Source organism: Macaca nemestrina, chromosome 12 (genome assembly GCF_043159975.1).
Source record: "Macaca nemestrina isolate mMacNem1 chromosome 12, mMacNem.hap1, whole genome shotgun sequence".
Classification (NCBI taxonomy): domain Eukaryota; kingdom Metazoa; phylum Chordata; class Mammalia; order Primates; family Cercopithecidae; genus Macaca; species Macaca nemestrina.
Window position 1 is genome coordinate 97,958,906 of NC_092136.1, and position 27,954 is coordinate 97,986,859.

The following is a 27,954-nucleotide window of genomic DNA, read 5'->3' on the forward strand; positions in this document are numbered from 1 at the left end:
ACAGGAAGGTGAGATACCAGGATAAATACATGTCTAAATGACAGAAATAGCCTCACAAAGTTTAAATATTCGTGCTTTATTTTGAATGTCACTATATTTGTGAAACAATTTTCTAGATTGTTTCACAAAATGATGTGATGTCTCATCAAAATTAATTTCTTTATTCATGTTGTTAATTAATTTCTTTATTCATGTTGTTACAGTTTCCTTATTATTCCAAGAAAGTAGAGTTTAGTGGTCAAGTGTCTCATGTGTAATCAAATTACATAATTTCCAACTCCAAGTTCTACAGAATACTGTCTGTAAATCTGCCATTTTACCCAATTTTTCTTTATCTTATATAATTTCAATTATAGACAAAATGCTAGTTCTTACCAATACTTCATACCTTATAGAAAGTAATAAAATTTATATGTACAAGTAATTAGAACAGTAAATGAAATATAATAAACAATTTATATATACTTTAAATAGAATGATTAGTATAACTCTGTAGCATTTACACATCTGTTTCAAATAACTGGGATGTGAGTTTCTTATAAACATTCACTCAGTGTTATTTCAGTCTGTTTTCCTATCACACGGCAGCTAACAAATGAAAATGAAAGATGTAGGGAAGTGAGTCTTCAATTACGACACCTTTGAGTTTCCTCTTCCATCTGTTCATTTTGATATTACACTTTTCTGAAACTTATGCGCAAAAAAAAAGTCAGCCGGGCACGGTGGCTCAAGCCTGTAATCCCAGCACTTTGGGAGGCTGAGACGGGCGGATCACAAGGTCAGGAGATCGAGACCATCCTGGCTAACACGGTGAAACCCCGTCTCTACTAAAAAATACAAAAAACTAGCCGGGCGAGGTGGCGGGCGCCTGTGGTCCCAGCTACTCCGGAGGCTGAGGCAGGAGAATGGCGTAAACCCGGGAGGCGGAGCTTGCAGTGAGCTGAGATCCGGCCACTGCACTCCAGCCTGGGCGACAGAGCCAGACTCAGTCTCAAAAAAAAAAAAAAAAAAAAAGTCTATAGAACATAGTACATGCTTTAATATAAGCTGCATATATTTTGTTTCATGTATATTATTTAATGTTTTAGATACTTGTCCCAGCCAAACATCATGTTGAAATCAGATCCCCAATGTTGTGGGTGGGCACTACTGGGAGGTGTTTGGGTGATGGAGGCAAATTCCACACGGCTTGGTGCTGTCCTCTTGACAGTGAGTGAGTTCTCACAAGACCTGTTTGTTTAAAGGTATGTGGCACCTCCCTCTCCTCCCTCTTGCTCCTGGTCTTGCATGAGATATGCAAGCTCCCACTTCACCTTCCACCCTGAACAAAAGCTTCCTGAGGCCTCACCAGAAGTCAAGCAGATGCCAGCACCATGTATCCTGTTCAGCCTGCAGAGCCATGAGCTAATTCAACCTCTTTTCTTTATAAATTACCCAGTGTCAGATATTTCTTTATAGCAATGCAAGCATGGCCTAACACATTATCACTATATACCAACTAAAACATTATGGTATTACTTAAGCTCTGCCAGTGAAATTCTAGTTGCCTAGGGTTTCTTCTACTTCATAGTTCTACAACATTCAATACAATTACCTATTTGGTCTATAATGTTTTCTTTGTCCCGAGTATTTCCACATGCATCCATTCCCTTCCTGTAGAAGGGATGTGGTATTGAAAAGGGGAGTGACCGGATGACATTTATGCTTCAAATCAAATCCAGCCTCCTTTTTTTTTTTTTTTTCTAAACCTTTTAACCTTCTTTTCCCAAGAAGACTTGGATGGCCTTTATCCTGTGTTCTCATAGCCTTCTTCAAAATTCATAAAACATGTCAGGTACTAAACAAGTACTTTTTAATCACAGAAGTGGTATAGTTTGAAATGCATGTGTCCCTCCAAAGTTCATATGCTGGAACTTAAACCCCAAGGTGATGGTAGTAGAAGATGGGACCTTTGAGAGGGGATTAAATCATCAAGGTTCTGCCCTGGTGAATAAGATTAATGCCTTTATTAAAAAAAGCTGGCAGTATGTATTTCCATTTGTTTGTGTTGTCTATTTCTTTCAGCAGTGTTTTGTAGTTTTCCTTGTAGATGTCTTTCACATCCTTGGTTAGGTATATCCCTAAGTATTTTATATTGCATCTACTGTAAAGCAGCTTGATTTCTTGATTTGATTCTCAGCTTGGTTGCTGTTGGTGTATAGCAGAGCTATGGATTTGTGTACATTGATTTTGTACCCTGAAACTTTGATGAATTTGTTTACCAGTTCTAGGAGCCTTTTGGAGGAGTCTTTAGGGTTTTCTAGATATACAGTCATATCATCAGCAAACAGGGACACTTTGACTTCTTCTTTAACAATTTGGATGCCCTTTATTTATTTCTCTTGTCTGATTGCTCTGGCTAGGACTACCAGTACTAAGTTGAATAGAAGAGGTGAAAGTGGGCATTCTTGTCTTGTACCAGTTCTCAGGGGCAATACTTTCAGCTTTATCCCATTCAGTATAATGTTGGCTGTGGGGTTGTAATAGATAGTTTTTATTACCTTAAAGTATGTTCCTTTTATGCCAGTTTTGCAGAGGGTTTTAACAATAAAGGAATGCTGGATTTTGTCAAATGCTTTTTCTGCATCTATTGAGATGATCATGTGATTTTTGTTTTAAATTCTGTTTATGTGGTGCATCACATTTATTGACTTGGAAATGTTAAATCATCTCTTCATCCCTGGTATGAAACCCACTTGATGATGGTGGATTATCTTCTTGACACATTATTGGATTTGGTTTGCTAGTGTTTTGTTGAAGGTTTTTGTATCTATGTTCATCATCCCATGCTCATGGATGAGTAGAATCAATATTGTGAAAATTACTATACTTCCAAAAACAATCTACAAATTAAATGCAATTCCCATTGAAATACCATCATTCTTCACAGCATTAGATATAACAATCCTAAAATTCATATGGAACAAAAAAAAGTCTATATACCCAAAGCAAGACTAAGCAAAAAGTACAAATCTGGAGGCATCACATTACCCAACTGAATTCACACTATAAGGCTATAGTCACCAAAGCAGCACGGTATTGTTATAAAAATATGCACATAGACCATTGGTGTCTATGTGAGACCAATAGAGAACCCAGAAATAAAGCCAAATACTTATAGCCAAATGATCTTCGACAAAGTAAACAGAAACTTAATATGGGAAAAATATACCCTATTCTATAAATGATACTGGGATAAGTGGCAAGCTACACATAGAAGAATAAAAATGGACCCTGTTCTCTCACCTTACAGCAACATCAATTCAAGATGGATCAAAAACTTAAAGCTAAGACCTGAAACCATAAACATGCTAGAAGATAACACCTGAAACACCTTTCCAGACATTGACTTAGACAAAGTCTTCACAACCAAGGACTCAAAAGCAAATGCAACAAAAACAAAGATAAATAGATGGGACTTTAAAGAGCTTCTGCACAGCAAAATAAATAATCATCAGAGTTAACAGACAACCTACAGCATGGGAGAAAATCTTCACAATCCACATATCCAACAAAGATTAATAGTCGGAATCTACAAAGAACTCAAATCAGCAAGAAAAAAAACAACCAATCGCATCAAAAAGGGGCTAAGGAAATGAATAGACAATTCTCAAGTGAAGATATACAAATGACCAAAAAAGAGCCCGCATCTCCAAGACAGTCCTAAGTCAAAAGAACAAAGCTGGAGGCATCACGCTACCTGACTTCAAACTATACTACAAGGCTACAGTAACCAAAACAGCATGGTACTGGTACCAAAACAGAGATATAGACCAATGGAACAGAACAGAGTCCTCAGAAATAATACCACACTTCTACAGCCATCTGATTTTTGACAAACCTGAGAGAAACAAGAAGTGGGGAAAGGATTCCCTATTTAATAAATGGTGCTGGGAAAATTGGCTAGCCATAAGTAGAAAGCTGAAACTGGATCCTTTCTTTACTCCTTATATGAAAATTAATTCAAGATGGATTAGAGACTTAAATGTTAGACCTAATACCATAAAAACCCTAGAGGAAAACCTAGGTAGTACCATTCAGGACATAGGCATGGGCAAAGACTTCATGTCTAAAACACCAAAAGCAACGGCAGCAAAAGCCAAAATTGACAAATGGGATCTCATTAAACTAAAGAGCTTCTGCACAGCAAAAGAAACTACCATGAGAGTGAACAGGCAACCTACAGAATGGAAGAAAATTTTTGCAATCTACTCATCTGACAAAGGGCTAATATTCAGAACCTACAAAGAACTCAAACAAATTTACAAGAAAAAAACAAACAGCCCCATCAAACAGTGGGCAAAGGATATGAACAGACATTTCTCAAAAGAAGACATTCATACAGCCAACAGACACATGAAAAAATGCTCATCATCACTGGCCATCAGAGAAATGCAAATCAAAACCACAATGAGATACCATCTCACACCAGTTAGAATGGCAATCATTAAAAAGTCAGGAAACAACAGGTGCTGGAGAGGATGTGGAGAAATAGGAACACTTTTACACTGTTGGTGGGATTGTAAACTAGTTCAACCATTATGGAAAACAGTATGGCGATTCCTCAAGGATCTAGAACTAGATGTACCATATGACCCAGCCATCCCATTACTGGGTATATACCCAGAGGATTATAAATCATGCTGCTATAAAGACACATGCACACGTATGTTTATTGCGGCACTATTAACAATAGCAAAGACTTGGAATCAACCCAAATGTCCATCAGTGACAGACTGGATTAAGAAAATGTGGCACATATACACCATGGAATACTATGCAGCCATCAAAAAGGATGAGTTTGTGTCCTTTGTAGGGACATGGATGCAGCTGGAAACCATCATTCTTAGCAAACTATCACAAGAACAGAAAACCAAACACCGCATGTTCTCACTCATAGGTGGGAACTGAACAATGAGATCACTTGGACTCGGGAAGGGGAACATCACACACCGGGGCCTATCATGGGGAGGGGGGAGGGGGGAGGGGGGAGGGATTGCATTGGGAGTTATACGTGATATAAATGATGAGTTGATGGGTGCAGCACACCAACAAGGCACAAGTATACATATGTAACAAACCTGCACGTTATGCACATGTACCCTACAACTTAAAGTATAATAATAATAAATAAATTTAAAAAAAAAAAAAAAAGAATGGCCATAATCAAAAAAGCAAAAAAATAATACATGTTGGCATGGATGTGGTGAAAAGAGAACACTTTACACTGTTGGTGGGAATGTAAACTAGTGTAACCACTATGGAAATCAGTGTGGATATTCCTTAAGGAACTAAAAGTAGATCTACCATTCAATCCAGCAAATATATCCAGAAGATAACCTACTAGGTATCTTCCCAGAGGAAAGTAAGTCATCACAAAACAGATACTTGTACATGCATGTTTATAGCAGCACAATTTGCAATTGCAAAAATATGGAACCAGCCCAAGTGCCCATCAATCAATGAGTAAACGATACACACACACACACACACACACACACACACACACACACACACACACCATGGAATACTACTCAGCCAAAAAAATGAGCAAAATAATGGCATTTGCAGCAACCTGGATGGAACTGGAAACTACTGTTCTAAGCGAAGTAACTCAGGAATGAAAAACCAAACATTGTACATTCTCATAAGTGGGAGCTAAGATATGAGGACGTAAAGGCATAAGAATCATACAATGCAGACTTGGGGGAAAGGGTTGTGGGGGGGGGGGTGAGGAATAAAAGACTACAGATTGGGTACAGTGTACACCACTTGGATGATGGGTGCATCAAAATATCAGAAATCACCACTAAAGAACTTATTCATGTAATCTAATACCACCTGCTCCCCAAAAACCTGGTGAATAAAAAATAAATTAAAACAATCAAAAAATAAAATAAATATTAAAAAGCTGGCAGTAACTAGCTATTACCTTTTTGCCCTTCCTCTATGTGAGAATGCAGCAAGAAGGTTCTGTCAATGAGGAACGGGCCCCCAGCAGGCACTAAATATTCCCACATGTTGATCTTGAACTTCCCAGCCTGTGGTATTTTATTATAGCAGTGGGGATAGACTAAGACAAAAATAAATAATGATACGAGAATAAGAATTTGTATGATTTAGGATGTGATACCTTAAGATTTCCATGAATAATGCTGCTTGCACTCACAAAAATTTACTAATTGTAAGCATAACAAGAGATGGGTATTCTCTTACAGATCAACTAAGCCAAACGATCTATAGAGAAAGTCTGGAGGGGGAGGAGAGAAATGGCTTGTTTTGCTCAATGCCTAGGAGGATACTTTTGGTTCCTTAAAGATGGAAAGCAGATACTATAATTTATTCTTTACCTACAAGTAGATGGTACTTTTATTGTTGAGAATGTTTTCTGTTTTATAATAGATATGCCGAATACTTATTATACTTTGGAAAATAGTTTTGCTCTATTTTTTTACCGGCATATATTGTACATGGATGACTTCCAAACCACACTTCAAAATTTAAAAAAAGGCATTTTCAGCCAGTTGCAGTGCTCACGTCTGTAATCCCATCACTCTGGGAGGCCGAGGTGGGCAGATCACTTGTCAGGAGTTCGAGACAAGCCTGGCCAACATGGTGAAACCTCACCCTAACTCTACCAAAACAAAACAAAGAAAAACAAAACAAAATTTAAATAAGAAAATTAACAAAACTGTGATAAAGTTACTGCAGGCGGAAGAATATTATGGGGTTAAAGATAGTAGAACTCAAAATCACAACATGTATTTAGGGATCTGGAAGTCAAAATCAAAAATAAAACTATCTCTGATTATTTGTGTTGAAAATGAAGCCAACATAGTAAGTTCAAATAGTTCATGATTGAAAATACTTTTTCTTCTACACAAGCAGAGACAATACTTCAGAATCTAGAAAAATGTGTTCTATGAAATAAAATTATTGATTATGTCAAAAATATTATAACAACAGTTAATACTTTTCTTCTTCAGAATGGTGTTCTCAAATACAGAATGGGAAAAATTTAAAAACTACAAATCAGAACAGTACAACAACGTAGGTCAGAAGAAAAATACTCCTGGTATTTAGCCTGCACTAATAAAATTGGTTTCCTCCAGAGAGGCACAATGTAGCATGGATATCTCTTATGTAGATAAAAATTTAAAAATGCAATGGAATAAATTTAATGTATCTTTAAGAGCACACTCCCAGAACCAATAGCCTTCCTTGTTACTTTTTCTAAGTCTTGCTAAGTCAATTCAAATGACAGTTAAAAAAAATGAAATCTTAACTATATAAAATGAAATTAAGTAATTTCATTATGATAGTTATGATAGTTTGATATAGATTTGTATAATGAGTCAAAAGATCTATTACCACCAAAATCAGAGACTTTTCCTTTGCCAAAGTATATACTAAAAAAAAGTTCCTAAAATGTGCAAAAGAGCCTGGTTTTGAGACATAAATTAACATGGCATTTGATAATTTTTTTTCATTATGAAATATCTCAAATTCTCTACCTTGCATCATTTCTCATATATTTTGATATGTAAATTAACTTCAAGTCAAAATATACATAGTAGGATGTTGTATATTGCTCACTTTATATAATCAGAATAGAATTTCACCCAAAATCTAGTTTAAATGTCAAGACTGATGACGCCACTCACACACCAAGGGGACATGAAGAAATTTGTTACTTACATAGTTAAGCCTTTTCTGGGGAAAGCAGGAGAGTTCTCCATAGCAGTTCTGAAAGTCTTGAGAAAGGAGACTGGCTGAAGGTTTTTATTCCATTTTGTTCAGGCTTCCTGCACACAGGCAGAAGTTTGCATGGTTCGGAATCCCCTGGTGAAAAGGGACAGAACAACCAGGCTTTTCTATCAGGTTTTTAGATGTGGTGCACAAGGGGAAAGGGGAAGGATGAGGCTTACAATCTGTCAGTTGTTAACTTCCCAAAATGGAATCCATTTCTTATTACAAAGGATGCAGAATATCTTCCACCAAGTTTAGTAGCTCCCTAGAAATGTTTTTGAAACATTGGAAACTTCTTCATAAAATGTTTGGAAGAGTTATTATAAATGACTAATACCTGCATGAATTTCTTTCTCTTTTTCTCCCTCTTCTCTTCTCCCTCCTTCTCTTTTTTCTTCCTTTCATTCTGTTCTTTCATTTATCTTTAATAGATGGCCTATTATTTATTCTATTTTTACAAAGCATAATGTCTAATAGTGGGAAAATACACTTTAAATAAATATCTACACAGATAACTATTTATGATTGCTGCAAATGTTATAAAGAATTTAATTGCTATGCATGCTTACAATATGAATCCTGGGATGGTGTACTTAAGTGACCTGCCAATCAAAACCTATAAATTAGTTATTTTAGTTTAGTAAGTAGCAAAATAATTATGACTGATAGAAGCAGAGTGCCAAAATTTCAATGACAATTTAGCAATTAGTTTTACCAACATCACTAATTTGTTAAAGATATTGCTATAACCTTAGTTTATAGTTCATCTGATTACCTTTCCTTAATTAAGAAAATTTTAAGAAATTCATTATTATTATCAAAAATTAAAAAGAAGAAAAAGACCAAAAATTGGAAATAATGAAACAATGATAGATAGAGGATAACTTTTTTTCCCCATATCATTATAGTTCCTATTTCTAGCATGATACATGTAGATTACAGCTAGCTGGTCTATATAATTTTGCCATTAAAAGCAATGGCAAAAACCACAATTACTTTTACACCACCTCAGTAAAATAAAAGAATCAATGAATAAATGTCAGGAAAAGAGAAGAAGACTTAAAAGTTGAAATAGCTTTACTTTTATAGCTGTAAACATAAGACCTGAATAAATGTAAATACAGGAATTTCTGACTACACATATTAAGAGAATTGCCTCAGAAATGTATCATACTTTTCAAAACATCAGCTGCTGAATTATGTTGATTCTGTTAAGTTGTGAAAGTTGTTATCTTTATTTTCTCTTTCTGTTTTAAAATTATTTTCTTGTATTTGCATAAACAATTGTGTTACAGTATGTCAAATGTAGTTTTATGCTTATTTTGTTTCAATTTCTCAGAGATTTTGATGCTGCTATTTTCATTTTTTTCCGTCACTTTTGAAAAATTTAGGGCTATTATCTCCTCCAATATTATGTCTGAGTAATTTTCCTCTCTTCTAGGACTATGATTACAAATAAGATAAAATATTTTCATTCAATTTTTTTTTTCTTTCTATGATACATGTAGACATACTCTATTGACCAACATTCGAGTTCACAAATATAGTCTTTGGCTGTATCTAATCTGCTATCCAAAACATTTATTAATTTCTTTACCAGTTATTTTTTTAGTTCTAAAATATCCACTCATAAACATTAATACTATTTATTAAAGTATTATATCACTAATTCTAATATCTGGAAAATCTGTGAGTGTTTTAGTTATTTGTTTTTCCTCTTGAGTCTTTATCCTATGCTCCTGTTTCCTGGAATGCATAAACATTTATTTAAACACCAGAAATTGCATATTAAGAATTATAAAATATTATAAATTTTCTTCCTCCAGAAAGGGTTAGTTTTTTCACCTGGGTAAATGGTATTGGGAGTGCTGGCCATGATCTAGTCATGGACCAATGTGAGCTGAGGCAGGAGTCTAATTTTGCTAAATCTCTCTATTCTTATTTGCCTTCCCTCTAGGACCTAGAAGTTTCAACTGAGGGCCAGATGTGTTCAATGGGATTCCCCTCCCTGGCAGCTTCTGAGTTAGAAGCTTTGTTTCCTTAGTCTGGAGAGATATCTTACAACTATACTATTACTCAGAGCCTTTCTGCTTAGAATTCAACCTCCAGCCCAAAATACAAATGGATATGGCAAAAATTCTGAGGCAGTAAAAAAAAAAAAAAAAAAAAAAAGTGCCAGCCTCAGTTTATCTCTTCTCCTTAGGATCTTGCTCAAGTTTCCAGAGTCCAATAGGAGAGAACAAACCTACCTATGCAGAAAAAAGTCAGTTGTAAGAAAACAGCAGGGAGAAAGAAAAAGAGACACTGTCGGCTCCACCACCCCATACACACACACAGACACACATACATAGAGAGAGCGGGAAACAGAGAAAATTAGATAGATAGATAGATAGATAGATAGATAGATAGATAGACAGACAGACAGATAGATATAGAAAGATACTTAAACAGGTAATGTTTTTGAAGCCATGTCTTCATTTATTCCTTTGTGATACAGTTCTCATCCACTGAGCTTTGTCGACATGTTTATATTTAACGTAAGTCTGAAATAAGAAGTTTTGATGATGTCACACTTATTCCACTAATTTATTGTATTTTCTTTCTTTTGTACCTCATTAAAACAATAAACTTGGTTCAACAGGTCTAGATGAAAAAGTATGAACTACTCTCTTACTCTTCTTTCAAATGTGAAAAAAGTGTCTTTTTTTTCTTTTTCTGATTTCAAATAGGTGACTTCACATCAGAATATGGATTAGTCAGGGTTTTCTAGAGGGACAAATCTAATAGGATGTATGTATATATGAAAGGGAGTTTATTAAGGGGTATTGACTCACAGGATCACAAGGTGAAGTCCCACAATAGACCATCTGCAAGCTGAGGAGCAAGGAAGCCAGTCTGAGTCCCAAAACCTCAAAAGCAGGGAAGCCAACAGTGCAGCCTTCAGTTTGTGGCTGAAGACTCAAGAGCCCCTGGCACACTTTGGGAGGCCGAAGCAGATGGATCAGGAGGTCAAGAGATGGAGACCATCCTGGCCAACATGGTGAAAACCTGTCTCTACTAAAAATACAAAAATTACCTAGGCATGGTGACGCGCGCCTGTAGTCCCAGCTACTCCGGAGGCTGAGGCAGGAGAATCACTTGAACCCGGGAGGCGGAACTTGCAGGGAGGCGGAACTTGCAGTGAGCCGAGATTGCGCCACTGCCCTCCAGCCTGGTGACAGAGCAAGTCTCTGTCTCTATCAAAAAAAAAGGGTCCCTGGCAAACCAGTAGTGTTAAGTCCAAGTGTCCAAATGTCAAAGAACTTGGAGTCTGATGTTTGAGAGTAGAAAGCATCCAGAATGGGAGAAGATGAAGGTTGGAATACTCAGCAAGTCAGCTTCTTCTGCCTTCTACCTGCTTTTTCCTGCCCTGCTGGCAGCCGATTGGATGGTGCCCACCCACATTGTGGGTGGGTCTTCCTCTCTTAGTCCACTGACTCAAATGTTAACCTCTTCCCACAACACCCAGAAACACCCAGACAAAATACTTTGCATCCTTTAATCCAATCAAGTTGACAATATTAATCATCACAGGATATTTTGATTTTTTTATTATAAATTATTTTTATACTTATACTGCTTTTTATTTGGAACTTAATAGCAAACCTTCTATGGGTAAGGATACTTTGATATTTTCCTTCCTTATGAATATATTTAACTGTATAATAAAAAAGCATCAACATTTTATACATAGTTTAAGAATGTTGATTATATCAAGATTCAAAAACTGAAACTAAACTTTAGGTTTGTATTTTTACTGAATTTTAGGTTGGTACTTTTAGCATATCTCCAGTCTAAGAAGCAGTATGTCAAGAATTGTTTGAGAGTATAAGTTCAATGTTTAAAAAAAAAAAAAAAAAACTGTCAGAGATGTCTAGAATTATTAACTTTACTAAAAGGAAAGGAAATATGGAAAACAAAGCCAAATACAGAATAAAACAGGTGAAAGTGTTTAGCCAAAAAGAAACAATTACACAATTGTCTACAATTCTAAAATAAAATGGAAAATTGAGAATATTAATAATAATGTGTTAACATGTGGTAAAATATTTATACTTATGAATTTAACTGAAAAATTGGGGAATATTATGTTTATTTCTGGAAAAATAACCTGAAACGGCTTTTAACACAAACTTAGGATGTGCAAATACATAAAGTTAAATCACAGAGATTAAATGGAGTGAAGGATGCATGGTTTTATGAATCTTAAAAATCAACTAGGTTAACATGGATTTAAATGTGTGTGCAGTAAAATAAAACATTCTAAATTAATAGTAAAATAGAGGAAAATATTTTTATATGTTAAAAAGTACAATGAACAACAAAAAAAGTACTGATCAATCTTTTGTGTTTTAAAAAATAGAACAGCTCTTTTATGTTTTCTCTAAAATTGTAATGAAAGATATGACTAACAAATAGGTGCATTAAGGTGAATTTTCTCTTTCTCCTCAGTGCCTTCCATGGCAAAATTAATTGTGAGTGTTCTGAAGATACCTGGATTATTTTCTATATTTAAAGTCATGCATGGCTGGGTGTGGTGGCTCTTTGGGAGGCCAAGGCAGAAGGATCGCGTGAGGCAAGGAGCCTGGGCAACATAGTGAGACCCTGTTTCTCCAAAAAATTAAAAATAAATAAAAAATTGGTGAGGTGTGATGTTGCATACTTGTAGTCCCAGCTACTTGGAAGGCGCACTTGTAGTCCCAGCTACTTGGAAGGCTGAGGCAGGAGGGTAGTTTGAGCTTGGGAAGTCAAGGTTGCAGTGTGCTATGATCATGCCACTGCACTCTGCCTGGGCAACAGAGTAAGACACTGTCTCAAATAAAGTCATGCACAGGTTGTGATATTAAAAAAAAGAGCAAATTCATAGTTCTCGCTAGGCCCTGTCTCAGATATTTTTGCAATATAGCTAGTGATAGTAATGAATCAATAAATGAATATATGCATGAAAATGCTAAGCTACAGAATATATGACTCTCAGAAAAACCAACACTTTAGATTCCATCACTAAGAAAGAATGTGTTTTTCAGTATGTGTGGCTCCCTCTTCCCATATACTTCACTTTGGGCAAAACCTCTTCAGGCCTCTTCTTTATGGAGCATCAATTTCACTTTCATTCTTGTTGTATTACTTTGCTCTGATAAATGGCTTATTTCTGCTTTTTTCCCCTTTTCATGGTCATCTTGCATTTGCCCAGCTAAAATTTATTGTTGAGTGTCTAGCATCTATGGAAGTATCCTTAATAGGCATTGAAATATCTCGATTCTTACCTGTATTTCTGATTAAGAAAGATTTTCCTGAAACTTGCCACTGGAAGCATGAAAATACTTAAGTGGCAGGTCTCTGAGTCTTTACAGTTTATCTCCTACCTTCTATCATATATGTATCTTACCCAGATTTCTAGTACATTAGCCATGTATTGTTGCTTATCCTGCTTGATTCACATGATAATACTGATATAATGGATTGATGTGATGTTCTGAGGGAAGTCAGGCTATCCATGTCTCTTGGGGGTATATTTTAACAGAGCAGGAGTTAAGATATCCCTGGGATGAAGCTGTGTACAACAATTTTCTTTTTAAAAAAACTGTGGTAAGAACACTTAACATGAGATCTACTATCATACAGATTTGTTAGTGTATAATACATGATTGTTGACTGTAGTCACAATGTTGTACAGCAAATCTCTAGAGGTTATTCATCTTGCATAACTGAAGCATTATGCCCATTTTTATTTGTAAGTCTACATTTTCTCCTGCCCACAGTCCCTGGTAATCACCATTCCACTATCTGATTCTGTGAGTTTCACTACTTTAAATGCATCATCTAAGTGCAATAATGCAGTATTTGTCTTTCTGTAACAGTCTTATTTCCCTTAGCATAATGTCCTCAATGTTCATCCATGTTGTTACACACTGCAGAATTTCCTTTTATAAAGCTGAGTAGTATCCCACTGTGTGTATATACCACATTTTCTTTATTCCTTCATCTATCTATCGCCATTAAGGTTGTTTTTACATCTTGACTGTGAGTAGTCCCGCAATGAAACATAGGAATGCTAATATCCCTTTGAGATCCTGACTTCATTTTTTTTTCTTTTTTGATAAATACCTGGAAGTGAGGTTGCATCTACTTTGTCTTAATGAGAACTATTTCTGATCCTGTTTCTGAACCGAGACAGAAACAAATGCATCTGACAAACAACTACATATCCTGCACCTAAGACCATACGTAGCTGCTCTAACAACAATAACACACCTCAGCTAGAATTGGGGTTCTGATTTTACTGGGCTTGCAATTGGTTGGCTGCTGTCTTCAAGGATCCATCTGGTTTCTGCAAGGGCCAGACTGGAAAATTAACAAGGGATATGACAATAATTACTATTCCTGTATTCCTTAGATGTTTAAGTGTAGCATTCGTCTTCACTACCAATACATATTGTATTTAATTTCCTATGTTGGCCACGGGGAGACAGTTTCCTTCCTCTTGGCTTTCCCACTAAGATAGCTCTAACTCCAATGTGGGGTTATTTCAACTGCCAAGTCTATCAGTCTCCATCATGCATTCAGAGACTGGGAAATGATCACCAGCTGGGACCAAGAATCCAATGGACCCACTGTATGCTGGACTTGAGGCCAAGGTTCCATTTATTACCCAAACCCAATCTCTCACATGGTGGACCATGACAAGATTTCAGGGATTTTACGTCAACAGTAATGCAGACCCTTTCCTAACAGTCTTCAAAAAGTCTCATCACTATTTCACAATATAGACTCACCCAAGTTACAAAGTGTAGGCAGGACCAATTTCACGGACAGGTGACCTATGCAGTCACACAGAACCCAGGCTCAGGAGGGTCATTCACTCAGTTTAAAGCTCTGTTGTTACTGTCTTGAAATTCTTGACAATTTTTAAACAAGAGGTCTCCCATGTTTTGTCTATAGGCCTTTTTGGGGTAGGGATGGAGGAATCATTACTATGTACATGCTCCATGATGTTCAAGGGCCTTCACTCTTTGGGACCCAGTTACTTTTTCTATCAATCCACAGATTCAGTGTCTGAAAACTGACTCAAGTCTGATAATTTGTACAAAGGATCCTGAATTTTTACTGTGGCTATGCCTATTGAATCTGAGTCACTGAAGATTAAATTCACTTCTTTTTTATAATTGCAATCTTCTGCCTTCTGGCAATAAGCAATGCCAATAGCAGTCCCATCACTTCAATGACATCAATCAACCACCTTCTATGTTCACTTCCCCTTATATCAACCCTAGCCCTCAGGAGAGAGCGACCACTGAACTTCATAGTTTATGCATTTACGACTCTCATCAGCAAATTCTTGATGACTTGTTGACTGTTTTGTCCTCTGGGCATTTCTATGTAAAATAATACTCTGATGAGTCTTCTGGCCTTACAGAATGTGTTAGTCTTCGTACTCCAAATAGCAACACCAAGATAAAACTAAACATGCACGGATTTTATTACAAGAAATACTTGTGTGAAAGAAAACAGAAGTGGAATTTTAGAAGGCTGAGAACAAATGTGAAAGTACACAAATATAATCCTGAGTGAAGAAGAGGAGAAGAACATTAGATAGAAATGTCCTTCACTGCCATGCAGTCTAAGAAAAAGTTGACAGGAGTGCAGCGGCATCCTCAAGCCGATGTCAGCCAACTGAGGGTTCCCATCTCTTTCAGGAATGGGCTCCGTTAGTTTCTTTACAATAATGAGTCACTGGCTGGCAGCAATGTGAGGAAAGTGTGCCTTGGTGGAAACATGAAGATAAATTTCAGAGTGTAGCAAATGGGATGCTTTGTCAGTTATCACCCTCAAAGTTTAAGGTCCATGAGACACATTCTCATGACCAACTCAATCCATTTTCTGTACCATACACATCTATACCTCTGCACAGATTCAAGGATAAGCTGTTTCCTGTGTTCTGTGGGCCTTTTTGCCTAAAGGAAAACTCGGAAATGGGAACACAATGATATAAACTACAGACCCCATCTCTGAAGTTGATCTCAGGCCCATCACTGGTATTCATACTCCTTTTCCTCCAGAATCTATTTTGAATCTCCTCATCTTCAGCTAACACCAAGGGTGGCTTAACTAGATGTATAACAGAAATGTTCATTTTAGAGTCATCTGAATCCTATGTAATCATACCTTATCTGTCTCAAGTTACAGCATGTGTTTACTGGCATTTAAGATGGAGTACGGGATTATCAGCAGGTACCCAAGTAGCTGATCTGGGATCAAAACATAATCCTCTCAGCCCGCAAAATGAAAGACAACATTGATGGTCATGATCAATTAACTTTGCCAGTATCTGCTAGTTCCTGGACAAAATGAATCCATAAAGTCCTGGCAGCAACTATAACAAACATGTTATTCAATGGGGATTTTTCTGTGTTGCCTGGTAAGTGTGTCCCTCTTTTTAGGTTCAGAACCTACAACTCTATAGAATCCAGATTTGTTGTGGCAAGAAACAATAAAATTCTCTAGTAGATAATTCAGAGCACTTGTAAGTAAGGCATAAACAAATTCTTTGCTTCCTGAACTCATATATACTTCCTCTTGGGAATATGGCACCATATGAATATCTGGTTTCATAAATACATTGTGAGCCAAAATAGAGTACTTCAAAAATTCTGAGTGCTTTCTCTGAGCTGGCATTTCAGCTGCTCATTTAGAAGGCCATTTTGCATTCTATAAGGCCAGCTGCCTTAGAGTACTGCAGCGTGTGAAAGGATCATTGATTCTACTCCCATATGTCTTTTGCTGTAAAGTGGGTCTTCTTGCTGAATGCCGAATTCTATAAGCACTCATAATAGTTCTGGTTGAAATCCCACTAAACAGAAAAGACAAACCTAGTCATGAATAGCTATCTATGCCTGCTAGAATTAATCAATGACTCTCTTGTGGCTATTCCTTTCATGGGTACATTGTGCCAGTTCTGGGATGACTGGTAACAAAGCCTGGCTACTTCAATTTTATATGTTTATTTGTTGCTGCTTCTCTGGTGGATGTTTTCTTGAGGACATGAAACTAAATTCTAAAATCTTTATGCTTTTTTCCTATGCCAATATGTTCATCTGCATGCCTCCACACAGACCTCCTTCACTCTCATCTTCTAACTTTTTTCTTTCCAGATCCCTGGCCAGACAGCCAGGCATGTTACCACTGCCAGGGCCAAACTTTGCCACTACAGACTTGCCTTAGATGACCATTGCCTTGTCTCTGAAATTTAGCCAGTCTGCTTACTAAATCCTGAGTTTGGTGTTCAGCTGCTTCTCTTCTTGTACGGTATCAAAGAGAGCCTTTGACCTTCACATTTATACTTGTTTGATAAGCCTTTAGCTTATTATTGTCTCTCTGTATGACATCAACACAAGTTAACAATAACCAGCTTATTCCATTCAATTTTCCTTATACGTGCCTTTCCCATCTCCGCCCCTTCCCATTTCTGCATCTCTATACTTTCCCAGTGCCCCGTATCACTGAGCAGACCAAGGTGTTTCTTTTAATTGGAACATTCTGTCAAGTCAGCACTGAGGAAAGTTTTAGCAATTGGGCTGCCACCTTATTCCAGGGACTACCATTGCCCAATCAAGCATGGGGACCTCATTGCCAGCCCCACGAGTCATCAAGTCCTAAAACACCATCCTGCCCCCTGCTTTCTCAGATGACTCCTGAAAATTCTATGTTAGTTTTGTCCTCTGGAAAGGAGATGCTGAATGAGTAAGGAGTAGGAAATATTACTGGAGTGCAATACCTAACAAAGGAGAAGGGAGAAAACAAATTTGACCAGGTGAAGTGGTACGACCATTAAATAGATCTAACAAGGTCTTTACTAAATCAGAGTAGGGTTTTACAGCAAAGATTGCCCATGAAAGGTTTAAATGGCCAGGTGCTTGTACCTCAGTCCTGTTTAGTCACTGGCGAGGGCCATCCCTAGGAGAGTATAACCTAAGCTCATAACCAGAGGTAAACTATAAGGAAGTAAAAGTTAGAAGCTGTTATCTAGCCACACATCCTCCATTTATTTAGAAAGTCACTTCTTAAAGGAGTTGAGCAATAATTTTCTGTGTTGGCTGCAAGTAAATTGTGAAAGTTCATATGGTTGAGGAGTGGATTAGTTCTGCAAGCTTAACAAAATGTATAATAATTATAATATCCATATGCATAAGTTACCAGTACCACAACATTATCTTATCATTCACAAATCACAAAGTAAGTCTGGCTTGACATTTCTGTTCAGAATCCAGTATTTATTTAATCTATGACTGCTTTTAACCAATTAGATGCTATCAAACTGACAGAATTATAATGATTGCCTGCTTTTATTTTCCCTTAGAATAAATTTAACATGTTTTATTCTAAATAGATAATAACATATTGTGGCTTTGGAAAATAATAATGTAGAGTCAAAATGATTCTATTTTCTGCCATTTTTGGCATACATTATTATTAATCATCCAGGTTTTTTTCAAAGGAAAACATCTTTGTGACAACTCAGTGTTTAGAAAAATAAGTGGAATTTCATTTTCAAATGTATTATAAATATTAAATATCCATTTGCCTTTACAGCTAACACTTTTGGAAGAGTTTACTATCTCATGTAGTTTCACCAATATATAAATGTACAAATGTATACATTTGTACAAATTCATAACTATGTATATTCTAAGACATTTGATTTAACGGATATTGAAATTATTCATTAATTTTTTGTTAATATTTTGTTTTATTTCTCCTTAGTGAAAAGTTTTTTGATAAGTTACACGATTTTCAATGCTTCAGTTTTCTCACCTACGAAATGCAGGCAATAAACCTCCCTGTCAGTACCTCTGGGTTCTAAACTGAGATCAATCACCATGTCTTATATGTAGCATTTTTTAAAATGTTTGTTTTCTTATTTTTTTCTCTTCATGTAAAAATGAATCCTGAGATCTGTCAGTATAGATGTGAGAGAATAAAAATGTCATTTTAGGAAACTCTGTGGCATTGCTCTTCATGTTTTTTCTGTCCTCTACCTCTCCACATCATATGTCACCTGAAGTGAAAAGTGAGAAAAAGTGAAGTTTAAAAGTATAATAACAATTCTTGATTTTGCATTATTTTTCTATGTATATTACTTTTATACTGTCTCTAAGTAAGTAAATGAAGAATGGCTCATCCTGTTTTTTACCAGATGACTATATCAGAGATAGCTTCAAATGAGACTTTGTCTATCAATTCATTTTATAAGAAACAACATTATATTAAGATGCTTTTGTTTTAAATACAAGATGTTTCAACCTACTACAAACACACAATTAATATTCTGAATCATTCTTCAAGAAAATAACATTTTAATGGCCTTTTCAAGATAACAGATAGGGTAAAGCAGTTAAAGTAGAAAAGAAAGAAAGAAACCCTAGCAGTCTTCAAGATATGTCCTATAGCCACATAGATATTGCAATATGAACTTATATTGTATGTATTTCTTTATGAACTGTTTAAAATAGATTTAGCCTACTAGTATAAATTCTAGTTATTTCTTAGCAAATATGACATAACATAACAGATGTTAAGTTTAATCCTTAATCTTAACAAACTTCACTATTTAATAACATGAAATGTATAATTTGCAAATGTAGAAGTGTGTCTTTATTGCAAAACATCATTTTTTTTCATATAGTTTATTCATGTTCCACATTCACCTATGATGGCATAAAATTACCAGCTCGTTTAACTCGTATAGGAAGTCTAGACTTAGTACACAGGTATTAACAGCTGATGGAGTATATCATTGAGGACTCCGATTTTTTTCTGTCTGTCTGCTCCATCTTTCCTAAAAGATAGCTTATGTCCTTGGAAATGGAAATGGAAGTGGTGGAGGGGTAGAGTTCATTTTATGAAAGAAAAACATTTTAACATCCCAGCCTACTTCTGCTTATATCCCATTGGCCAGAAATGTGTTACATTGTTACTCCTACCTACAAAGGAGTATGGAAAGGTAAGTATATTTAGCTGGGTATGTTTTCATACCCCCCTAAAAATCAAGATTCTCAGCAAGGAATAAAATAACACAAATATATGCAGCCATCCTAAATAGCTTTATCTCTAGTAAACAAATTAAATTTTAGTTAAAACACTTTAACAAAGAAAACTCCATGTCTAGATGTTTTGTAAAGAAAAGATACGAAGCTGCAAAGTCTCTTGAAAATGGGAAAATATACAACAAATTTTATGAGGCCACAATTACCATAATATCATCACCACAGACATTAACAATAAAGAATAGCACAGAGATACTTGGAAGACTGAGGTGGAAGAATTGCTTGAGGCCAGGAGTTCTAGACCAACCTAGGCAAAATAGAAAGACCTCCCTCTCTTTAAAATATAATAATAACAATAAAAAAATTAGCCAGGTGTGGTAGTACACACCTGTATTCCTAGCTACTCAGGAGGCTCAGGCAGGAGGATTGCTTGAGCCCAGGAGTTAGAGGCCATACTGAGATATGATTGTGTCATTGCACTCTAGCCTGGGGAACAGGGACAGTTCCTGTCACAAATGAACAGTACAGATCAAAAAAGATACCTCATAAACCTACATGAAGAAAATCTTACAAAATTTTAATAAATTGAATCCAACTATATATATATAAATGTTCATAAGTCATGATCAATTTGGGCTTATGCCAAGAATTCAAAGTGAAATTCTGAATATTTTTCCTCTAATATAGGAACAGGGCAAGAATCGCTCTTCTCAGTATTTCTGTTTAACATTGTACAGGAGGTTCTAGCCAGTGCAAAACAATATTTAAATAATTAAATAATCTTTTGGTCTATATATCTTCTTTTATTTCTTTGTGACAATTTAAATAAAGGTCTGCTTCCCATCTGACCTTAACTTCATTATATTACCAAATTATTGGTCAAAGTCCTCATTCTCTAGCATATTCAAACTGCTCTCGTTTGGATGAAAAAGCATGATGAAATTTTATCTGAATTTTTAGGTGCATTTTTTTTCATGGCAGTGAAATAATACTTTCTTCTCTAATTGGAAACAAGCCAAATAACCAAGTAAAAAGGGAAAAGTGTTTTACTACTCAAATATCTTACTGCATTTTGAACATTCAGTTTAAATGTTTGCTTTCCTAATATGCAATCTTCATTTTCTGAGACTGTAATTAACACTTTTTTATTCAAATTGCTTTTAACTTCAATTTATGTGACTTCAACTTCCACTTCTATTTGTACTTTGTCTTTTTCGCAAGACAATTTTCTGAAACTCATTTTTTCACTATCACATAATACCTCTAGAACTGTTACCACTTTCCTTTCTCAGAAATAAATTTAGCATTTATGTCATTTGTATATCTATTGACAAGATAACCATATTATTTGTCTCTTCTGATATATTCTGTACTCTGTATTCAGTGCCTATTTAGGAAGACCAGAATTGTCTGTATTAAGTATATCCTCTCTTGAATATCAACAGAAAAAAATTGAAGAATTACTGTATTTTCAATGCTCATACTAAAAAAACGTATTGCTTTATTTTTCATTCAATGAGTACAAATTCATGTATTTGTATTTTAGGTGCTAAATATTCTCATATAACTCAATGAATAAAAATAAAATTACTGAACATCTAATTCTACATAAAAGACAAAATGTGGAAAGAAAAAACTCGCTGTTCCTATCCACAAAAGTTTGTAATAAATAATATTGATAACTTATGTTCGATTGGACTTTAAAAAGTTCTTCTGGGAGTGAGTTTTCATGTCACTATCCACTTAAAACACTGGTTTGATCAGGAGATGGCAAGTTGCGGTCTGTGGGCCAAATCTAGTCCACCATTTGATTTTGTAGATAAAATTTAATTGTAACAGAGCCAAACTCATTTTTAAAAAAAGTATTGCTTATGGTGCCTGTCATGCCACAATGGCAGGCCATATGACAGCAGCCATATGGCCTAAAACATATACAATCTGGCTTTCTTCAGAAAAAGCTTTCTGACCTCTGGTTTTTGTATCAGTTATTATTTATATGTTTACTTTAGAAAATTGTTATAACTTGATGATTTCAGATAATGTTTTTATGTAACAGAACTGATATGTTCGGTTTGCTGTCAACTTACTATTCAGTGTAGATGTAAGTAAGACAATATAAGGAATCCTTTTCTGTAATAAAGTGTATAATACAGCTTGATTTGGGAAACTCCTAGAAAGAGGCAGCAAACAAACACATTGACTAATCTGAGAATATCACTTACCATTTGAAAACCACCTAAGTCTAATTAAAACATAAATAAGGAACAAGTGAAGAAAGAGTAATTACATATTCTGAATATTAACTATATGACAGGCACTGATGTAGCTCAATCTACCTATCTATTTAAGTTTATTTTGTTTTTAAAAGTCTTACAATGATTTAGCTGTGAAGTACATAGAATTATCATAATTTTTAAAAAGAAGAATCTCAAGTAACCCATCATAAAGGGCTCTTAGGAAAGAGTAAAGCACAAATCTCTTGCCAACCAATAAACTTTAGTCACACTTGTCTTGTGCTCTTCTACAATTAGGATTATTATTATTAGGCCCAAGAGAAGAAATGGTCCCCATTCATACATAAATACCCAGAGCAGAAATAACTATGGATTCTTGTATTTAAGCTAAGAGGATAAATGACTATGACAAATAATAGGAAGATTTTTTAAAAAGGCAAGAAATAGATGAAAATGATCGACACAACACATGAATGTTAAAAATCTAAATTACCTAGATATACAGTGCTGAAAGTAACTGTTATGTATTATTTATATAAATAACATCTAGTAAGCTATAGTTAATTCACCTTAGTTAAATGATCTGATGAAACCAGACCAAAATGGTTAAAAGTATTTCTGTGTTAGTATGGGAATCAGATGAAGAAATACACAGACAGTTCCAAAGACAATGACTGGCACATATAAGCTTCTCAATATTATTTCTATATAATAGGATTTTCTGTGTATGTATACATGCATGTGCATGTGCATTTGTATGTCTGTGTGTGAATGTGTGAGGTGTGCAGTGTGTTTAAGACACATACCTACATATTGAGAGGTATGTACATACCTACATATTGAGAGGAAGACATTGAAATAGTCTATCCTAGATAGACTTCATGTTGAAGACAGTCCAGAAACTCGATTTCAATAATACACTTCATCAGAAGTTGCAGTCATTGTGCTCATTTTATTTCCTTATCTTCATATGAAAATTGATATTTTTTTCTTTCTTCATATGGTAGATAATTATTTTAGAATTAAAACATTGAGGAACCCTGTTCAACTAATGAAGGGTAAGCACATTTTTTTTTAAACGGAGTTTCTATATCTTTTACATTTCAGGATCTTATCTGCTTCTATCACATCTCCCTACAGCTCTTAAAAATTATTTTTACCTTGTATCTGATCAAAATTTTTCTGTTCAGAAGTTTGAGTTCAAGCCTCTGCAGTTCTCTCAGCTTATTGGTGATTATTGCTCAATAGCATTCACTTTTCTCCATCTCTTGTTGAATATAGCTTCTATTTTTCTCTTCAAAAAAAGGTTATAAATTTCTGCAATCTGTTTTGCCCTACGTGAATCACATCAAACACACCCTTGAGAGATTATGGTTCATCCTTTCTGACATCTGGGGGAGCAGCCCAAAGCTCAGAAGAAAAATTCAACACTGAGCTCTTTGAGTAAGGGGCTTGAAAATTCTATTTGATGATTTTTATATTTCCCCTGCAAAGCACTAAAAGAATGACAATACTTATCCCATATCTATTTTATAGAACCATTGCAGGGATTCATTAGATCATCTATGTTATGTGCTTGGGGCCTTCAAAGTAAACTGCTCTAGGATCTTATCCCCAGCTTTTCATCCTTTGGCCCTTTGATGACCTTTCACTGCAGCTAGGATAGTTAATTATTTGAAATTTTTTTCAAAAAATAGCAGTGATAAAGAGAGGTATCATACAGATTTTTCTTAGAAGCTCAGTATAAAACAGCAGGCATTTGGACAATACTTGTTTTCTTCCCTGTGAGATATCTCTGCAATGAATACCTCGAAAGTGGCCTGCAACTGTGTGCGTACCTGCCGGTCTCCCTTTAGCAAGAGATTCTGTGCTAACGTAGGTCCTTGAGGAAGCCGACTCTCCTTTCAAGACTCCAAAATTCCATGCAATGCATACACTGTACATTCAGTGCATATAAACACATGTTGCATAGTGACATAGAGCTACACTAAGACAATATAAATTAAAATTTGCCACAAATTTATGGAGTTTTAAGAACACATACATAAAACAGTTAATTTAGATTCACAAAATCCAGTCACATAGGAGTGTAACCAGTAGTCTTCAAACAACTAGCACTGTGTTTGGCATATATAGTAGGTGCTTAATAAATCCTCACTTAATGAAATGATTACTAGAAAAGGGCACTTCTGCTTTACCCATGTAATAACTGGTTCTTGCCACTTGAGTTCTTCCTTCCTCATGCATTCTCATACTAGGAAAGATAAAAATTTTCTGACTTCTCATTTCATTTTAGAAAAGGAAAAGTGGCTTTGTTAACCACTGAACCCTCAACATAGGGACTTGTGATTTTTATACCTCTATGATCATCCTGGACTCTTCCACAGGTAATACATTACCCATAAATTTCTTATTTTCATTCTTCATAATGTTCCAATTTTTATATTTAATTTTTTTCTGCAGTGGTATTGACATGCCTATGTAACCTTTCGGATGAGGAATTTAACTAGATGCTACCGAAAATGTTTTATAACCTTGTAGCAATACAATCCTCCTTACATCTTTTTCATATACATTTGGTGCTACATCCTGGTAGAACTGAGCCAATTTTGGACTCTATAGCTACTATAAGGACAAAAGGTAAATAAAGAAAAATGAAATACAACCACATTATTGAAAAAACATTGTGGTTTTCAAAAAGTAGTAATAATACTTTATCTTTAGGTTTGGAGATTTGTATTTACAAATTATACTCAGGTAAATTATCTCACTTGATTCTCACATTCTTGAATAACTAGTCCTATTTTTCACCTATTCTACAGACACATACAAACACTTCACAGATAAGGGAATTAAAACAGAATATTTAAATCCTACTTATATTGAACAAATTCACCATGAAACTTTTGTTTTGTTCACACTTGCATAACGTGTACGGAATTCGTGGGTTCTTGGTCTCACTGACTTCAAGAATGCAGTCACAAACCCTCGCAATGAGTGTTATAGTTCTTAAACATAGTGTGTCTGAACTATGTTCCTTCAGATGTTCAGACGTGTTGGGAGTTTTTTCCTTCCGATGGTGGGTTCGTGGTCTCGCTGGCTTCAGGGGTGAAGCTGCAGACCTTCGTGGTAAGTGTTACAGCTCTTAAGGCAGCAAGTCTGGAGTTGTTCCTTCCTTCCTTACAGTTTGTTCATTTGTCCTATTCAGTTCACTGTCTTGCTGGCTTTAGCAGTGATGCTGCAGACCTTCACAGTGAGTGATACAGCTCATAAAAACAGCATGGGCCCAAAGAGTAAGCAGCAGCAGCAATATTTATTGTAAACAGGAAAAGCATAAAACTTCCACAGTGTAGAAAGCAACCCAAGTGGGTTGCCATCAGCTGGCTCAGGCAGCCTGCTTTTATTCCTTTATCTGGCCCCACCTGCATCCTGCTGATTGGTCCATTTTCCAAAGAGCTGATTGGCCTATTTTACAGAGAGCTGATTGGTCTGTTTTACAGAGAGCTGATTGGACCATTTTGACAGGGTGCTGATTGGTGTGTTTACAATCCCTGAGCTAGACACAGAGTGCTGATTGGTGCATTTACAATCCTCTAGCTAGACACGAAAGTTCTCCTAGTCCCCACTAGATTAGCTAGACACAGAGCACTGATTGGTGCATTTACAAACCTTGAGCTAGACACAGAGTGCTGATTGGTGTGTTTACAAACCTTGAGCTAGACACAGAGTGCTGATCGGTGTGTTTACAAACCTTGAGCTAGACACAGAGTGCTGATTGATGTGTTTATAATCCTTTAGCTAGACACAGAGTGCTAGACAGAAGAGTTCTCCAAGTCCCCACTAGGTTAGCTAGATACAGAATACGGACTGGTGCATTTATAAACCCTGAGCTAGACACAGAGTACTGATTGGTGTATTTACAAAAATTGAGCTAGATACAGAGTACTGATTGGTGTATTTACAATCCCTTAGCTAGACATAAATGTTCTCCAAGTACCCACTAGCCTCAGCAGCCCAGCTGGCTTCACACCCAGTGGATCCCACACCAGGGCTGCAGGCAGAGCTGCCTGCCAGTCCTGCGCATGTGCCTGCACTCCTCAACCCTTGGGCAGTGGATGAGACTGGGAGCCAAGGCACAAGGGGCCAAGGCACAGGGGACAGTGCTCATCGTGGAAGCTCAGGCATGGTGGGCTGCAGGCCCCCAGCCCTGCCGGGGAGAGTCAGCTGAGGCCCTGCGAGAATTTGGGTGCAGTGCCTGCGGGCAAGTACTGCTGGCAGACTCGCCGCATCCGCTGCAGCTACTGGCCCAGGTGCTAAGCCCCTCATTGCCCTGGCCCCGAGGCGCTGGCCAGCTGCTCGGAGTGCAGAGCCTGCAAAGTCCACGCCCACCCGGAACAACTCCCATTGGCCCGCAAGCCCGCCCGCGCCTCTCCCTCAACACCTCCCGGCAAGCAGAGGGAGCGAGCTCTGGCATCTGCCAGCCCAGTGAGCGGCTCCCACGGTGCAGTGGTGGGCTGAAGGGCTCCTCAAACAATGCCAAAGTGGATGCCAGAGGCCGAGGAGGCACTGAGAGCGAGGGCTGCTAGCATGTTGTCATCTCCCAATAATATTTCCATGCTGTTCTCTAAAGGAGTTGTACTGTTTAACATTACCTCCAGCAATGGCAGAGGACCTTGCCAATTGTTGATATGGTTGCTCATTTTACTTTTAACCGTTCTCATCAGTGTGTAATAGTAAATCACAAATACAATATCAGAAAAATTTTAATTTTTCTTTTCCTAATGTCGTATGAAATTGAGTACCAATTTCATATGCTTACTTGCAATTTATATTCCTATTTCGTATGGTGTCTGCCAAAATATTTACTCTTATGTTTTCAAGATTTTTTTTTTTTTTTTTTGACAGTCTCGCTCTGTCAACTAGGCTGTAGTACAGTGGTGCAATCTCGGCTCACTGCAACTTCCACTTCCTGGGTTCATGCTATTCTGCCTCAGCCTCCGGAGTAGCTGGGACTATAGGCACCTGCCACCATGCCCAGCTAATGTTTTGTATTTTTAGTAGAGATGGGGTTTCACCGTGTTAGCCACATGGTCTCAATCTCCTGACCTCGTGATCAGCCTACCTCAGCCTACCAAAGTGCTGGGATTACAGGCGTGAGCCACTGCGCCATTGGTTTTTTTTTTTTTTTTTTTCTTTTAAAGACAGGGTCTCACTCTGTCACCAAGGGTGGAGAGAAGTGGCTCCAGCTCAGCTCACTCCAACCTAGACTTCTGGACTCAAAACATCCTCCCACAGCCTCCTGATTAGATGGGACCATAGGTGTGCTCTACCACGCTTGGCCATTTTTTTTTTTTTTTTTTTTTTAAATTTTCTGTAGAGCTGGCATTTCACCATGTTGCCCAGACTGGTCACGAACTGAGCTCAAGCAGTCCACTCACCTCAGCCTCCCAAAGTGCTGGGATTACAGCTGTGGGCCACTACACCTGGTTCAATAATTATGTATATATTGTGGATAGAAGTTATTTTTTAGATATGTCACTTGCAAATATTTTTCTTTCCCTCTGTGAGTTGTCTTTTTATTTATTATCTTTACAGTGACTTTCATAGAGTAGAACTTTATAATTATAATAATTTCAATTTATCAATGTGGAATTCCATAGGTCATATTTTTGGTGTCATATCTAAGAAATCTTTGATGTTTTTACCAGTAGGTATGACATTAACTTACAGGTATTTTTAGATGCCCTTTATGAAGTTCCTTGCACTTTTATTCTGAAGAGAGTTTTTAATAAGAATGGGATATTAGATATTTTCAAGCGCCTTCCTGTGCCTATGAAAATCAGCATACA

The 27,954-nt window shown here is 36.5% G+C and overlaps 1 long non-coding RNA gene across 1 annotated transcript in view; it reads right to left on the reverse strand.

Moving 5' to 3' along the window:
- The window catches only part of LOC105484306 (uncharacterized), a 520,010-nt gene that overhangs the window by 475,528 nt on the left and 16,528 nt on the right, over positions 1–27,954 (reverse strand). The window contains exon 3 of the long non-coding RNA XR_988863.2: positions 7,738–7,881. This is a non-coding gene — a long non-coding RNA (uncharacterized lncRNA). The remainder of the gene's footprint in view (positions 1–7,737; positions 7,882–27,954) is intronic.